Genomic DNA, 14,250 nt, shown 5'->3' with positions numbered 1-14,250 from the left:
CATCCCTTTTCCATGAAAGCCCCAGGTTTGAAGCTCACTTGCTTTTATAGGGCACATCAACTGCCACGTGTCTTTTGTGCCATCTCTGTAGGCCTGGGATTACTCTTTGCAACCCTATGGACTTCAGCATGCCAAGCCTCCCTGTCCATCACCAACTCCCAGAGCTTTCTCAAACTCATGTCCATCAAGTCAGTGATGCTATCCAACCATCTCATCCTCTGTTGTCCCCTTCTCCTCCTGCCTTCAATCTTTCCCAGCATCAGGGTCTTTTCAAATGAGTCAGCTCTTCACATCAGGTGGCCAAAGTATTGGAGTTTCAGCTTCAGCATCAGTCCTTCCAATGAATATTCAGGACTGATTTCCGTTAGGATTGACTGGTTGGATCTCCTTGCAGTCCAAGGGACTCTCAAGAGTCTTCTCCAATACCACAGTTCAAAAGCATCAACTTTTTGGCATTCAGCTTTCTTCATAGTCCAACTGTCACATCTATACATGACTACTGGAAAAAGCATAACTTTGACTAGACAGACCTTTGTTGGCAAAGTAATGTCTCTGCTTTTTAATAAACTGTCTAGGTTGGTCATAGTTTTTCTTCCAAGGAGCAAACACCTTTTAATTTCATTGCTGCAGTCACAATCTACAGTGATTTTGGCCCCCCAAAACAAAAGTCTGTCACTGTTTCCATTTTCCCCCGTCTATTTGCAATGAAGTGATGGGAGCAGATGCCACAATCTTAGTTTTCTGACTGTTGAGTTTTAAGCCACCTTTTTATCTCTCCTCTTTCATGTTCATCAAGAGGCTCTCTTCGTTCTTCGCTTTCTGCCATAAGGGTGGTTCATCTGCACATCTGAGGTTATTGATATTTCTCCTGGCAATCTTGATTCCAGCTTGTGGTTCATCTAGTCCGGTATTTTCCATGATGTATGTACTCTGCATATAAGTTAAATAAGCAGGGTGACAATATACAGCCTTGATGTGCTCCTTTCCCAATTTGAAACCAGTCTGTTGTTCCATGTCCAGTTCTAACTGTTGATTCTTAACCTGCATGCAGATTTCTTAGGAGGCAGATTGGGTGGTCTGGTATTCCCATCTCTTTCAAAATTTTCCACAGTTTGTTGTGATCCATGCAGTCAAAGGCTTTGGCATAGTCAATAAAGCAGAAGTAGATGTTTTTCTGGAACACTCTTGCTTTTTCAAAGATCCAATGAATGTTGGAAATTTGATCTCTGGTTCCTCTGCCTTTTCTAAATCTAGCTTGAACATCTGGAAGTTCACGGTTCACATATTATTGAAGCCTGGCTTGGAGAATTTTGAGCATTTCTTTGCTCGTGTGTGAGATGAATGCAATTGTGCAGTAGTTTGAACATTCTTTGGCATTGCCTTTCTTTGGGATTATAATGAAAACTGACCTTTTCCAGTTCTGTGGCCACTGCTGAGTTTTGCAAATTTGCTGGCATATTACGTGCATCACTTTCACAGCATCATCTTTTAGGATTTGAAATAGCTCAACTGGAATTCCATAACCTCCACTCACTTTGTTCATAGTGATGCTTCATAAGGCTCTCTTGACTTCACAATCCAGGATGGTCTGGCTCTGGTGAGTGATCACACCATTGTGGTTATCTGGGCCATGAAAATCTTTTTTTGTATAGATCTTGTGTATTCTTGCCACCTCTTCTTAATATCTTCTTCTTCTGTTATATCCAGACTGTTTCTGCCCTTTATTGTGCCCATCTTTTCATGAAATTTCCCTTGGTATCTCTAATTTTCTTGAAGAGATCTCTAGTCTTTCCCATTCTATGGTTTTCCTTATTTCTTTGCACTGATCACTGAGGAAGGCTTTCTTATCTCTTCTTGCTGTTCTTTGGATCTCTGCTTTCAGGTGGGTGTATCTTTCCTTTTGTCTTCTGCCTTTCACTTCTCTTCTTCTCTCAGCTATTTGTAAGGCCCCCTCAGACAACCATTTTGCCTTTTTGCATTTCTTTTTCTTGCGGATGTTCTTGATCATTGCCTTCTGTACAATGTCATGAACCTCCATACATAGTTCTTCAGGTACTCTTTCTATCAGATCTATCTCTTGAAACTATCACTTCCTCTGTATAATCATAAGGGATTTGATTTAGGTCATACCTGAATGGTCTAGCGGTTTTCCCTCCTTTCTTCAATTTAAGTCTGAATTTGGCAATAAGGAGTCCGTGATCTGAGCCACAGTCAGCTCCCAGTCTTGTTTTTGCTGACTGACCATACCCCTCACCCTACTTTTTTTCTTATTCTATAATACTTATTGCCTCAGAAAAAGAAACTGCCTTCGAATCAAAACCAAAAATTGACTAAAGACATTTTTGTCTTCTAGAGAACTTATAATACGTACCTCTAGGGAGTCTGGTTCTTTAGTTCTTTCATTCAGGAAAACACTGTGATCCATATCTATGGAAACTTTTCCATCTATGTCCTCTTGGGCATAGTCAGATCCAAGAATGAAATGAAGAGGATGCTTAATTTCTTTACATAGTATAGTAAGGAACAGTGAGTTCCTCTAGGCCATAGACATAGAGAGATGACTGAGACTAGTACAGTTCAGTTCAGTTGCTCAGTTGTGTCTGACTCTTTGACAGTAGAAATTTTAGAATATATGCTTTAGAGAGAGGAGTAGCTGAGGTCTTTGGATAGTAATGTATAATGCTAAATGTTAAATGGTTCCTTTTTTGTGTTTTAGTTATACAACTACCTTAGCATTAGTCCCCAAAGTGCTGTACGTTTCTTCAAAGTACCACAGTGTTGCAGGAACAGATGAAAAATGCAGGGTTCCATATTGGTAATAAAACAGATAAGGTGAGAAAAAAATGGACCATTTGAGATGTCAGGAAAAACTGTGATTTTGAAATGGGCCAAAAAGGACTAGCAGGGGTACTTTCTGTTTACTCCCTACAGGTGATCCCTGTCTTTCATGGTTTTTGAGCTACTTTACAGCTTCATCAGTTGTAGAAAACATGTAATAATGCAAATGATACCTATTCATAGAAATGTAAGTTGGTTGTGTCCAGTAGTTGTATAGTCAATAAGTCATGTTCAACTCTTTGTGACCCCGTGGACTGCAGCAACCCAGGCTTCCTTGTTCTTCACAATTCCCAGAGTTGGATCAAATGTATGTCCATTGCATCAGTGATGCCATCCAACCATCTCATCCTCTGCCACCCTCTTCTGCTTTTGCCTTCAGTCTTTCCAAGTGTCGGGTCTTTTCCAATGATTCAGCTCTTTGCATCAGGTGGCCAAAGTGTTGGAGCTTCAGCTTCAGCATCAGTCCTTCCAACTAATATTCAGGTTTGATTTCCCTTAGAATTGACTGGTTTGATGTCCTTGCAGTCCAAAGGACTCACATGTCTTCTCCAACACCACAGTTTGAAAACATCAGTTCTTTGGCCTTCAGCCTTCTTTAGGGTCCAACTCTCACATCTGTGTATGACTACTGGAAAAACCACAGCTCTGCTTATATGACCCTTTGTAAGCAAAGTGATTTTTCTGCTTTTTAGTATGCTGTCTAGGTTTGTCATAGCTTTTCTTCCAAGGAGCAAGCATCTTTTAATTTCATGGCTGCTGTTACCATCCACAGTGATTTGGGAGCCCAAGAAAGTAAAATCTGCCACTGTTCACATTTTTTCCCATCTATTTGCCATGAAGTGGTGGGACTGGATGCCATGATCTTAGTTTTTTTAATGTTTTAAGCCAGCTTTTTCACTCTCTTCTTCCACTATCATTAAGATGCTCTTTAATTCCTCTTCACTTTCTTCCATTGATTATTGCCTGTGCTATACCAATTTTTGCATCTATTTTAAGTTCATTTTAGCATTTCTTTACTTCATAGTTATTTTAAAAATTCTCCTTTTAGTAAGTAATAACATATTTTTAATTTGTTCATTAATTGAGTTAAATGAAATACTTGACATGTGTTCATTTTTATATTTCTAAGAGATCCAAAATGTTACCATAAAGGAAAAAAAAGTATTCTTTAATGAAGCTAAGACAATTAGAAATCAGACTACTTTGGGCAACATTGGAATATATCTGGCTTAAGATTTTGAAAAGTAAATAATTTGTGTTCTGTCCAAAGTTTATCAGAAAATTCATCCTTGAAATTGCAAAAGGAAGACATGTGTTTTTTCTTAAGTTTTGTGAGTGAGTATAGGTATTTACATAGCAGTCTAAATTATGTAGTAGATGTTTTGAAAATCTTAACCGTTTTCATGCCACTACAGTGTTTATCTGATTGTTTAGCTTTTTTCCCTTTCAAATATTTTTAAATGTATTTTAAAATTTCTTTTTGTAGTTTTTCCTGTGAAAGTCTTAAAAACACTGGCTTTTCCAAAATAACAGAGATCAAATTCAGCAAACTTTTTCTATAAAGGAACAGGTAGTAAATATTTTATGCTTTGCTGGCCATATGGTCTCTGTCACAACTATTCAGCTCTGCTGTTGTAATGCAAAAGCATTCACAGAAAACACAAATGAGCCCCCCAAAATTTCTTGCACAAAAGCAAGATTTGGCCAGTGGGCCATTGTTTGCCAACCTCTGAGATAGATTATGATTTATTTACTCAGAGGTCATTATAAAACTATTAAAATAATTAGTTGGAACTTTTGGAGTTAGAAATTATTTGATGTAATTAAGAGTAAGAAGGAGAATACAGATTTTTTTTTATCATTCTATTAAAATATGTATAGATATAGAAGATTATAAAGAAGGTTAAATAATGGGTAAAAAATATAAAAAGATTCTGTAATTCAATAACATTGCCAGGAGCATAGCATGATGAATATAAAAGATCCATAGCTAAAGATCCACTGCTTAAAACAAAAAGAAATTTGGTCAAAATCAGAGTAAAAAGTGAGCCTTCTAGTTCAGTTCAGTTCATTTCAGTCACTCAGTCGTGTCAGACTCTTTGCAACCCTATGAACGCAGCACACCAGTCTTCCCTGTCCATCACCAAATCCCGGAACATGTTCAAACTCATATCCATCAAGTCAGTGATTGCATTAAACTATCTCATCCTCTGTCGTCCCCTTCTCCTCCTGCCCTCAATCTTTCCAAGCATCAGGGTCTTTTCAAAGGAGTCAGCTCTTCACATCACATGGCCAAAGTATTGGAGTTTCAGCTTCAACATCAATCCTTCCAATGAACACCCAGGACTGATCTCCTTTGGGATGGACTGGTTGGATCTCCTTACAGTCCAGGGGACTTTCAAGAATCTTCTCCAACACCACAGTTCAAAAGCATCAGTTTTTCAGCACTCAGCTTTCTTTATAGTCCAACTCTCACATCCATACATGACTACTGGAAAAACCATAGCCTTGACTAGATGGACCTTTGTTGACAAAGGTCAAAGGCAAATTTGGATTTGGAGTACAGAATGAAGCTGGGCAAAGGCTAATAGAGTTCTGCCAAGAGAATGCACTGGTCATAGCAAACACCTTCTTCCAACAACACAAGGGAAGACTACACATGGACATCACCAGATGGTCAACACCAAAATCAGATTGATTATATTCTTTGCAGCCAAAGATGGAGAAGCTCTACACAGTCAGCAAAAACAAGACCAGGAGCTGACTGTGGCTCAGATCATGAACACCTTATTGCCAAATTAAGACTTAAATTGAAAAAAGTGGGGAAAACCACTAGACCCTTCAGGTATGACCTAAATCAAATCCCTTATGACTATACAGTGGAAGTGAGAAATAGATTTAAGGGGCTAGATCTGATAGACAGAGTGCCTGAGGAACTATGGATGGACATTCGTGACATTGTACAGGAGATAGGAATCAAGAACATCCCCAAGAAAAAGAAATGCAAAAAAGCTAAATGGCTCTCTGAGGAGGCCTTACAAATAGCTGTGAAAAGAAGAGAAGTGAAAAGCAAAGGAGAAAAGGATATACCCATTTGAATGCAGAGCCTTCTAGAGAAGGAGATAAAAAAATATGTAATCAATTCGAAGGCTTTGACAGTGAGTTGTGGAAGTTTCAGTCAATTTCTTGTTGTTCTATCAAAACTCAAGAGGAATTTGAATCAAGGAGTAGCTCTGATATGTTTCATCAGAAGAATACAGCAAAGACAGCAGCTATTCCAGAATAGGCAGAGTATATGCCCACCCCACCCTAAGCCTGAAGATAAGGAATGAATAGGAATATCCCCTGGGAATTAAGTCTGGTCAGATAATAAAGAAAACACTTAGATTCTTTTCAGAGGACAAAGCAGGAGTCTTTAACTGCTGTTGTTGTTGCTCCTTGTTCAGTCCTGTCCAATTCTTTGTGACCCCATGAACTGTAATATGCCAGGTTTCCCTGTCCTTTGCTTGGTCAAAGTCATGTCTGTTGAGTCAGTGATGCCATCCAACCATCTCATCCTCCATCATCCTCCTTTCCCTCCTGTCTTCTGTCTTTCCCAGCATGAGGGTCTTTTCTAGTGAGTAGGCTCTTTGCATCAGATGGCCAAAGTATTGGAGCTTCAACTTCAGCATCAGTCCTTCTGATGAATATTCAGGGTTAATTTCCTTTAGGATGGACTGGTTTGATCTCCTTGCCGTCCAAGATACTCTCGAGAGTGTTCTCCAACACCACTGTTCAAAAGCATCAATTCTTCAGTGCTCAGCCTTCTTTATGGTCCAGCTGTCATACCCATACATTACTACTGGAAAAACCATAGTTTTACAAATATTGACCTTTGTCAGGAAAGTAATGTCTCTGCTTTTTAATACACTGTCTAGGTTAGTCATAGCTTTTCTTCCAAGGAGCAAGCATCTGTTAATTACATGGCTGCAGTTACCATCCACAGTGATTTTCTAACTCAAGAAAAAAAAATCCATCACTGTTTCCATTGCTTCCCCATCTATTTGCCATGGCATGATGGCACCAGATTCCACGATCTTAGTTTTTTTAACATAGAGTTTTAAGCCAACTTTTTTTTTTTTTTTAGGAGACAAATTGTTTATTTGGTTACAAGGAGTAAAAAGGAATTCTTGATTCCTCTTCTCGCTTTTGGCAGCTGAAGTGAAATGTGATAGTCAAACAGACTGCAGCACACACAGGAATTCCCTCACAGTCCCTGGTTACAGAAATGCAATCAGCCGTCACACGACTCGTCACTACTGTTTTCTAGACAGAAGTGCCAGGTGCTGTGCTTTCTGGGCCATCCGTGGTGGCTACATTCTCCTTCTTGTCTTCAGGTTTCATGGCAGGAAACAGAAGCACTTCCTTGATGTTAATGGAGTCTGTGAGAAACATCGCGACGCAGTTGATGCCCATGCCCCAGCTGCCCGTGGCAGGCAGCCCATACTCCAGGGCAGTGCAGAAGGTTTCATCTATGAACATGGCCTCATCGTCGCCAGCGGCCTTGGCCTTGGCCTGTTCTTCAAAGAGCTCCCGCTGTCGCACAGGGTCGTTCAGCTCAGTGTAGGCATTGCATATTTCCTTCTTCATGACAAACAGCTCAAAGCGCTCAGTCAGACCATTTTTAGAGCGGTGTCATTTGGCCAGAAGGCTCATTATCTGTGGGTGATCACAGATGAAGGTAGGATTGATGCACGCCACCTCCAGGAACTCCCTGACAAGCTTATCAAGGAGCCTGGCGGTGGTCCGGGGTGGAGGACACTCGACATCTTTTGCCACACAGATATCATCAAGGATTCTGCGAGTTTCTTCAGTTTCGAAAAGGTTCGTTTCTGGCAGTTTCATGCCCAGGGCTTTCTCAAGCTCTTCTACCATGCTGATTTTCCGGAAGGGCGGGGTGAAGTCAATCTCATAGGCTTGGCCTTCTGGGCCATCTGGATGGTAGGTGACCTTGTAACTGCCTGTAATGTGTTTCACAATCCCTGAAATCATCTTCTCTGTGATTTCCATGAGATCATGATAGTCGGCATAAGCCATGTAGAATTCACAGGTGGTGAACTCAGGATTGTGAGTCAAATCAATTCCTTCATTCCAGAACTGGCATCCAATTTCATACACCCGGTCGAAGCCACCAACTACCAGCATCTTATGGTAGAGTTCCGGAGCAATTCTCATATATAAATTCATGTCCAGCTCATTGTGGTAGGTGATAGAAGGCTTGGCCACAGCTCCCCCTGGGAGGATGTTCATCAGGGGAGTTTCAATCTCTAGGAATCCCAGTTCATCCAAGAAACTTCTTATATATGTGATGATCTCGGAGCGGATGATGAATTTCTGCCTCACAGAGTCATTCGGCATCAAGTCCAAGTATCTCTGCCGATACTGTGTTTCCTTGTCTTTGAGGCTGAAGTGCAGATGAGGCAACATGTGCAGGCAAGGAAACAGCGGTGTGATTTCATAGGGGATGATGCTTAGCTCGCCCTTCTTGGTTTTGCCAGGATTGCCCTGGGCTCCAGTTATGTCTCCGCGGCGCCATTTGTTGTTAATACGGATAACTTCTTCCTCAGATTAGTAATTCCTGGAACTGGCCATGACTTGACCCCCTCCCCTCGAAGGTCCTAGAAGATGAGCTTCCCTCCAGAAGCTCTTCTGGTGTGGACCCTGCCTGCCACCTTTAAGGTGATGTCAGTCAGGTGGTCCCCAGGCTGCAAGTGACTGTACTCTCGGATGAAGTGAGTGAGCGAGATGTCCACGTGGAACTTGTGTGGGTGTGGATCTTCCCCGTTGACCTTCAGCTGGTGGATTGCTTGGCTTTGGGTTTTGAAGTATTGATTTGGGTCCAAGCTCTTTTCCTCCGCAGCCACGCCGTCAGCACTGTGATTGGTGGCGGCCTAACTCGGCTGTTTCTCACTGAGCTCCTTCTGCTTGGCCACCTTCTCCGCTATTTTCTTCTCTGCTTTCAGGCGTCTCTTTAGCTCATTTTTGCTCAGTTTTGGCTCGCCGCAGTCCACTTTAACTTCAGCGCCCTGCACGTCAGCCATCTTCCCCGAGGGCCGGACCTAAAGAGCTTAAGCCAACTTTTTAACTCTTCTCTTTCACTTTCATCAAGTGGTCCTCAGTTCCTCTTTGCTTTCTGCCATTAGGGTGGTGTCATCTGCATATCTGAGGTTATTGATATTTCTCCTGGCAACCTTAATTCCAGCTTGCTCTTCATCCAGCAAAGCATTTCACATGATGTACTCTGCAGATAAGTTAAATAAACAAAGTGACAATATACAGCCTTGATGTACTTCTTTTCCAATTTTGTTCTATGTCTGTTTCTAACTGTTGCTTCTTTACCTGCCTACAGGTTTCTGAGGAGGCAGGTAAGGTGGTCTGGTGTTCCCATCTGTTTAAGAATTTTCCAGTTTGCCATGATCCACACAGTCAAAAGCCTTTGCATAGTCAATGAAGCAGACGTATATTTTTCTGGAATTCTCTTGCTTTTTCTATGATCCAAGGGATGTTGGCAGTTTGACGTCTGGGTCCTCTGCCTTTTCTAAACACAGCTTGTACACCTGGAAGTTCACTGTTCACATACTGCGGAAGCCTAGCTTGGAGGGTTTGAGGATGACCTTGCTAGTATGTGAAATGAGTGCAACTGTGCAGTAGTTTGAACATTCTTTGGCATTGGAATGAAAGATGACATTTTCCAATCCTGTGGTCACGGCTAAGTTTTCCAAACTTGCTGGCATATTGAGTGCAGCACTTTCCCAGCATCATCTTTTAGGAATTGAAATGGTTCAGCTGGTAATCCATCGCCTCCACTAGTTTTGTTCATAGTGATGCCTTCTAAGGCCCACTTGACTTCACAATCCAGAATGTCTGGCTCTAGGTAAGTGATCACACCATTGTGGTTGTCTGGGTCATTAAGATCTTTTTTGCATAGTTCTTCTGTGTATTCTTGCCACCTTTTTATCTTCTGTTTCTGTTAGGTCCATACCATTTCTGTCCTTTATTGTGCCCATCTTTGCATGAAATGTTTCTTTGGTATGTTTAATTTTCTTGAAGTGATCTGTAGTCTTTCCCATTCTATTGTTTTCCTCCATTTCTTTGCTCTGATCACTGAGGAAGGCTTTCTTATCTCTCCTTGCTATTTGGAACTCTGCATTCAGATGAGTATATTTCCTTTTCTCCTTTGCCTTTTGCTTCTCTTTTTTTCTAAGGTATTTGTAAGGCCTCCTCAGGCAGACATTCTGCCTTTTTGCATTTCTTTTTCTTGCTGATGGTCTTAATCACCGCCTCCTGTACAGTCATGATCCTCCGTCCATGCTTCTTCAGGGACTCTTGTCTATCAGATCTAATCCCTTGAATCTATTTGTCACTTCCACTGTATAATCATAAGGGAATTGGTTTAGGTCGTGCCTGAATGGTCTAGTGGTTTTCCCTACTTTCTTCAACTTAAGTCTGAATTTGGCAATAAGGAGTTCATGTTCTAAGCCACAGTCAGCTCCCGGTCTTATTTTTGCTGACTGTATAGAGCTTTTTAATATTCAGCTGCAAAGGACAATAATAGTCATAAGACTTCCTATTTGGTGCTACTGGTAAAGAACTCACCTGCCCATGCAGGAGACTTAAAGAGACTCTGGCTCCATCCCTGGGTCAGAAAGATACCTTGAAGGAGGGTGTGGCCATCCATTCCAGTATTTTTTCTTGGAAAATCCTATGGACAGAGGAACCTGCTTGGCTACAGTCCATTGAGTTCCAAAAAGTTGGACATGACTGAAGCAACTTAGCACACAGCGCTATTCAGTAAAGAGTATATGAAGAGTTGCTGTGACAGTTTTCAAAGTTGACTGTTTTACTGTGCTGTTATGTAGTCCCCTAAAAAGTGGAATGGACCTCACCCAAAGTTTGGTTCATGTTGAGACAACGCTGCACACAGGAAAAGGGTGTGAAAAAGTTTATTACTTATGAAATGAAGACTCTGGAGAGTATAGGTGGTCTCTCAAGCAGATCTGAAATGGCTTCAGAAAACAAAGGTGACTGGCTGAAGTTTTTATCATCTTTATTAGATAGGCCTGGAGAAGAATCTTGCTTGGTTTGAATCTCTTACCTCTGCCATAGGAAGGCAACACAAGTCTCCTTATCAGCTTGATCAGGTATAGTGTACCAGGGGAAGAAGGAAGGCTGAGGCTCAAAGCTGTCAATAGTCAAATATACAAAAAAAAAATGGAATCAGACTCCTTATTACACATAGTAATACCCTGCACCATTATCAACATTCACATTATTCATATATTAAAATTGAAAACATGTATATAAGAGGATAGAATACATCATAATTCTATCTGACAAAGGCATTCATAGGTGACAACTTAGCAGATGGTCTGTATCCATAGATCTCTAACTTGGCTGTATATTGGAATCATCTTTTGTGTTAGTCACTCAGTTGTGTCTGACTCTTTGCGACCCCATCAGACTCCTCTGTCCATGGAGTTTTCCAGTCAAAAATATTGTATTGGTTGCCATTTCCTACTCCAAGAGATCTTCCCGACCCAGGGAGCAAACCTGTGACTCTTGCGTCACCTGCATTGGCAGGAGGGTTCTTTACTGATGACACTTGGGAAGCCTAGAATCATCTTAAAGGCATTAAAATATTTTTGATACTTTTATCTCAGCTCCAGAAAATCTGATTGAATTGGTCTGAACTGAGCCTGGGTCATTGAATTTTATAATCTCCCTAGTTGATTTTAACTTGTAGCAAAGTTTAAGCATCACTGTTGGAGAAGACATGTGTGTGTGCACATTTATTCCAGTAATAAATAGGGAATATAACTATTCATACCATTTATAAGTAATTTTCATTTAACATATCATAGAGTATCTTTCTGTGCCCATAAATACAACACCTATAGCATCATTATAATGTCTGCCTATTACTTTACTATATCAATATACTGTAACTTCTATCCCAACAAGCCTCTGTGCAGGAGATTTCATTATATCAAATTTGTTATACTTTTGAAAACACAAGAATATCTTTTATATGTACAACCTTGCTCATTTTTATGATTCTTAGTGAAATTTTTCTAGGAACATAATCACTGACTTATAGAATGTAGATATGTTTAAATCTATTTTCTGTCATCCCTTCAGCAGGAAATGAGGTTGTGTATATCCCTAAAACTCCACCATGTCATGTATTAAGATAGAAATAAAAATGTAATTAAACTCTTTAATTTAACTTTAAACTGAACAACAATAACATTAAAAAAAACAACAACTCTATTTCCTCCCTAACAGCAAGTCTGAGGAACTGATTCATTAGAAAAGACCCTGATGCTGGGAAAGATTGAAGGCAGAAAGGAAGAGGACGACAGAGAATGACATGGTTGGATGGCATCACCGACTCCATGGACATGAGTTTGAGTAAACTCCGGAAGTTGGTGACAGATTGGGAAGCCTGATGTGCTGGAGTCCATGGGGTTGCAGAATCGGACACGACTTAAGCGACTGAACTGAACAGTAAGTCAGTTTTCCCAGATTGGTTATTCAATCGTCCTTGATTTGCTAAACTCAGAAAATTTATTTCTAAACTGGGGCAATGATGATATCTATTGCACATATTTTCAGGATGAACTAAATTAGTTAATATATATTAAGCACTTAGAATAGTATACAGCATATAATAAATACTCAGCATGTGATCACTATTATTTTCATGATCATCACCATGACAACATTTAATATATACTGTGGGTCTTTTTCTTGATTCTGAGTTCTGTGGGACAGGATCATAGCTAACCTTGCCCCAGTTGCCTAAGTTTCAGTGAGTATAGTTTTGACACACATATCTTCATATCAGAACATTTTCTGTTTTGTCAAAATGGGCCACTGTTCTGGCTATTTTCACATATTCTATTGGAGAAACTTAAAATCATATTGTCAGATTCAAAAGGGCAATTTCATTCTGTTTTTTTATTCTGCTTGAGTTAAATATGAGTCAATTAGAGAAAAATTTACATTGCTTACAATTGTTTATTCTTTCTACCTAGTGGAATGTTATGCCTCTACCTATTGTTAAATTTCCTCTTACATGCACCTATAAATTCATGTAGTTTTCCTCAGAGAGGTTTTGCGTATTCATATTAAGTTTATTGCTAAGAATTTTGTATTTGTATTGGATTGTCAAAGGGTTACTTTTATGTTATATTTTCTTTTTAGTATATTTGATTGATCGCTTTATTATATTTATTTGTAACTGACTGACTTCACTGAATTCCCTGGGTAGTTATAATTCAAGGACATTATAATTCAAGTCTTCTCTTTGTGTGAAGAATGCTGTGTGTAGCAGCTAAATCTTCATTCCAATTTAGGGTGGGATTAAGAGATGGGGTAGAGGGAATAAACTATCCTCCTCAATTTCACCTTTAGAATTAAAAAATCTGCTATCCCTTTTCATTAAAGAGTCTGTACTTCTTTTTTGGAGTCAAATATTGTCAATGACTAATTATAAAAAATTTTAGGTAAGAAGGTGACTAAGGAAATATAACGTTGTTGTTCAGTTGCTCAGTCCTGTCTGACTCTGCAGCCCCATGGACTGCAGCACGCCAGGCCTCCCTGTCCATCACCAGCTCCCAGAGTTCACCCAAACCCATGTCCATTGAGTCAGTGATGCCATCCAACCATCTCATCCTCTGTCGTCCCCTTCTCCTCCCGCCACCTTCAATCTTTCCCAGCATCAGGGTCTTTTCAAATGAGTCAGCTCTTCTCATCAGGTGGCCAAAGTATTGGAGCTTCAGCATCATCCTTCCAAATATACTAAATAGAGCCTTACCTCACAAAATTAACCACCACTGTCCCTTTACCCTAGCAGCTATAATAAGTATACCTCTAAACTTTATTTTCACTATTATATATTTGAAGTAAAGCAGGTCTAAGTGTACTCCAGTGGACTCCTCAGTTCAGTTCAGTTCAGTCGCTCAGTTGTGTCCAACTCTTTGCAACCCCATGAATCACAGCACGCCAGGCCTCCATGTCCATCACCAACTCCTGGAGTCTACCCAAACCCATGTCCATCCAGTTGGTGATGCCATCCAATCATCTCATCCTCTGTCTTCCCCTTCTCTTCCTGCCCCCAGTCGCTCCCAGCATCAGGGTCTTTTTCAGTGAGTCAACTCTTCACATGAGGTGGCCAAAGGATTGGAGTTTCAGCTTCAGCATCAGTCCTTCCAATGAACACCCAGGACTGATCTCCTTCAGGATGGACTGGTTGGATCTCCTTGCTCTCCAAAGGACTCTCAAGAGTCTTTGCCAACACTACACAGTTCAAAAGCATCGATTTTTTGGCGCCCAGCTTTCTTCACAGTCCAACTCTCACATCCATACATG

At 40.4% G+C, this 14,250-nt stretch overlaps 1 pseudogene; it reads right to left on the bottom strand.

Annotated features, from left to right (window-relative positions):
- Positions 1–6,947: 6,947 nt before the first annotated feature.
- Positions 6,948–8,938, bottom strand: LOC110122815 (lysine--tRNA ligase pseudogene; annotated as a pseudogene).
- Positions 8,939–14,250: the final 5,312 nt, after the last annotated feature.

This window comes from Odocoileus virginianus, chromosome 12 (assembly GCF_023699985.2).
Source record: "Odocoileus virginianus isolate 20LAN1187 ecotype Illinois chromosome 12, Ovbor_1.2, whole genome shotgun sequence".
Lineage (NCBI taxonomy): Eukaryota > Metazoa > Chordata > Mammalia > Artiodactyla > Cervidae > Odocoileus > Odocoileus virginianus.
Note: the sequence above shows the minus strand (reverse complement) of the source record. Positions and strands in the feature narration are given on the sequence as shown.